The 3,979-nt window shown below is 40.6% G+C and overlaps 1 pseudogene; it reads left to right on the top strand.

Moving 5' to 3' along the window:
• Positions 1-413: 413 nt before the first annotated feature.
• LOC122752162 lies at positions 414-3,241 on the top strand (annotated as a pseudogene).
• Positions 3,242-3,979: the final 738 nt, after the last annotated feature.

The following is a 3,979-nucleotide window of genomic DNA, read 5'->3' as shown; positions in this document are numbered from 1 at the left end:
TTTGGACCACAAGGTTTTTAAAATGGATGTTAAAATTGGGGGAAAAATAAAATTCACTAAAGAATATCACAAGAAAAAAAAAGAAGAAGAAGATCATGAATCCATAGAAGTGTTTCTGGAATAGGTGGTTTATTCAAAATGTGGAAGATTCCGGGACTCTGTGGTGGCAGTTTGAAGTGCTGATGTCATAGTGGGGAGGAGCAGGGCCAAGACCGACTTGGAGTCAAGTCTGGTCTGGGCAGGTTGTTGTGTTATATTGCCCAGGAGAGGAAAGAGTGGTTGAGAAGAGGCGAAGTTAACTCTTCTTAACCCCACCAAAGTGTCGGGGAGGAGACCCCGGAGCGTCATTGACACTCCCAGTGGAGCTGAGCAGGCTTACAGTGCTCCATGCTCCAGCCTCACCGTTGGAGACGATGGTTGCCATAATGGGGCTGATGGCCAGCACCACCAGGGCCACTGGGACCACCAGGGCCCCGGAACTGCTGCGCTCCCTGGCCACATTTTATGCCTCCCTCCTGGCCAAGCTGCCAGAGTTCTTTGCTTCATTGCCCGAGGATATTCATCCTGGTCCTGATTTTCATGGAATACCCTGGGAGCCTGTATTTATTACTGTAGCCTTTTGGGCATGTGTTTTCTTTGCCATTTTCTTCTGGAGAACTGTCCTTACAGTAAAGAGCAGGGTTTATCAAGTGACTGAAAAACAACTTGCTGAGAAGATTAAGACTCTCTTACAAGAAAAAACAGACATTTTAGAAAAGGTGTCAGAATATAAGCAGAAGATCAAAAAAGCAAAGGAGTTGCTAAAGGAAAGGAAAGAAAATAGTCATCTTCCTTATGAAGCAGCTGGCCTTAAAGAGAAAATCAGAGGGCATGAGGAAACAAACAGAAAATTGGGTGACAAAGTAAAAAATCTATGTTCATTGTTGAGAATTCAGAAGGAGCAGAATGTAAAGCATCAGGCTGTGATCATGGAAATGCGGGAAGCGATAGAAAAGCTAGAAGAAGTTGTGTCGGGAAAATTTCTAAGTCCGACGGAGGAACAGAAACAACTAAGTCTCCAGGCTGAAGCAAATAGGTTTATTGAGAGAGTTTTAGTCCCACAATAAAGCTGGTCAATCATGGGTTGGACCTGAAAGACCTTGAGTTACAAAATCAACGGTTTTTATGCCCCTCCAGAGCTTGTATGCTTCTGTACAATTGTAATTAAACAGTATCTAAAATTAAAGCATCTTCTTAGGAAATATTGAAACTGCCTACATGGCAAATGTCAGCATTTTCCAATTACTCATATTATCCTTCTTGTGGCAATAAGGTCATAACTCTGGGGCATGACCCCTTCCAATCAAATATATCACCAGTGAGCTGCATGATCTTCTTTTGTCAAGCATAACACCCAGTGGTTTCTAAAATATAATATTGTTGACTATTGTATCTTTTGATATTACTTAATGCTTGAGATTGGAAAGTATCATCTGACATTATTAAGTAGTAAGAAAAGAAACTTAATCTACTAATACAATTAAAATAAGATATCCAAATATAATAAATCAATTTTTTTAGTTAATGTACTGATTATTATCATAATTAAATCACTTTAAATCTCTAATAACTAAGGGATGGGAAAATCTCACTCATAGTTGTTACAATGACTTCTTTTGTACTTTCAGAGCTGCAAATAGCCCTTAATGAAGCTATGCCCAATGAAGAGAAAGTCAAGCCTGAACCACATCATGAGCAATAGGTGAATGCACCACTCAAGAAGAGAAGCAGTTGCTGCAGGAAACACAAGATTGGAGGGAGCAGCACACTGAATGCAGTGAGCTCATTAAATGCTATCAGAAGCCTCAGGAAGATTGCATTATGCAGCTGAAACAACTTGATTGTGGTTCTGAATCTGAGGGCAAAAATAATGAAGAGGGAAATGGATGGGATGACTTGGCCAATGGAGAGCTGTCAGAGAAGATCACCTGAGATAACCAGAATGAGAACATGGAGAGCCAGACTGAACAGATGGGGGATGTCTCTAGGCTGAAAACTACATTAAGGATAGTTGAAGAAGATAGAAACCATTTGCAATCCCAAGTAAATGATGAAAGAAAACGTCAGCATGAATCGAAAGAACAGATTAAGAACTTAGAATATGACTCCTCTTCCCTGTGGTCAGCCAAAGCACAGTTAGAAAAGGAATGTAAAACTCGGCAACAAAAAGTGGAGATTCTCAATGAACTCTAATGAACTCTACCAGAAGACAGACATGGCTCTGAAGAAGAAGCTTGCTCAGGAAGAATGGGAAAAGGAAGAAAATGAACGGAAGCTCACTGCTAGAGATGAGAGAAAGCCAGCTTGGCTGAAGCACTGAAAACTTACAGGCCAAGAATTCAGGAGAACGAGAATGAAATACATGAGACAGACAGGTCACATGAGAAAGAGATTGCTAGAAAGGACAAGGAGACCTATAACAACTGGCTAATGGCTCGTGCTGCAGAAAGGGCCCTTGCAGGGGAGAAGATTCAGTCAGCCCAACTAAGCTAAAAACTACTACAAGTGCATCAAAAGTTTGAAATGCTCCAAAGACCAATGATTGTAAAGCCAACTCCAGGAAGACCTGCCTCTTCTTGGTTCTGATCTGAGGAGGTCACCTGAAGTATCTAGATCAACATGTGCCTCGGACTTGGGCCCTAGTCCAGTCACTTTGATGAACAGTGGGCCAAGTAACATTTCTTCCTCAACAGTGCTGGATGACAAGGTTAACATTGTTCCCAAAGGCCACCCAGCATGCCCAGGAATGCCCCTTATGTCATCATTACCTTACTCAGTAGTGCTGGAAATAACAGATGAAACTGAGTCCAAAGGCCATCCACCATCTCAAGGAATGTCCTTCCTGTCATGATTAGCTCACTCAACACTCCTGGTTGGCATGGCTAACTCTGGTCTCAAAGGCCACCCACCATTCCCAGCAATAGCCCTCATGTCACCAAAAGGAGGACCTCCCCCACCACCTCTTCCATCTGGACCACCTCCTCCACTACAAGGACCTGATGGGCCCCAACCTCCCCGTCCACTTCAGGTGTACTTACATAAGAGTCCACCAGAAATAATGGACCTACCTCCTGAGCATGTATATGCGGACACCAAGTTCTTTTGCCTCTATTTAGGCCCTCCTGGCCCAGAATTGCCATCTCCTGCACATTGTCCAAGGAATTCTGCCTTTTATGAGAGACTGTTCACCTTCAAGTTTTAGCGATTTTTTTACTCCTGATTCAATTTCTCCTTCTGAAGGAAGCAGAGAGAGCTGTGCATCATCTCTAGTATATATTCTATAACTTTGGCCTTCAAACAGAGAATTGACTTTACATTGGCTTCTAAATATATTTTAGTTTCATTTCATGATTATAGGCTCATAGGTAGGTTTGTTCACTTTTTGTTTTTTGTAGGACTTTTTTTTCCCATTAAGCTTGCCCCTGGCATCATTGTGCATTTATAAGGAAAATTCTTCAACCTCTCCATAATTTGGGATGCAAAATACATATATTTTTGCCATGGATAAGGACTTTTTAAAACTGTGTTCTTTTGCAGCTCTTTAAATGTACAATACAAAATTATACCTATGTTTATATAGTTCATGTAGTTTATGTAATTGATGATTTCAAATGTCATAAATGTAATCAGAACATTTCCTGTGCAAAGACTTTATTAAAAAAAAAAAAAGGTTAAGCGCTATCCTCACTACCTCCTTTTCCCTATTTGTTAAACTGTTGTTAGTATATACCATTCTGCAATATACATATAACATAGTTATTACAAAGGAACTGTGTGGATAAACTTGCTTCTTTTTAAAGAGATCTAGTATTGAATACCAGGAACATAAACAATTAATTCCCCCAAAATTTTACTAATATGGTAACAAACACTACTTCCCCTTCCTGGACTCTTGGGAAGATGATTATTGTATTAGTGCTATATCAACCATCATCCAAAG

Source organism: Dromiciops gliroides, chromosome 1, assembly GCF_019393635.1.
Source record: "Dromiciops gliroides isolate mDroGli1 chromosome 1, mDroGli1.pri, whole genome shotgun sequence".
Lineage (NCBI taxonomy): Eukaryota > Metazoa > Chordata > Mammalia > Microbiotheria > Microbiotheriidae > Dromiciops > Dromiciops gliroides.
This window is presented reverse-complemented; position numbering and strand designations above follow the sequence as displayed.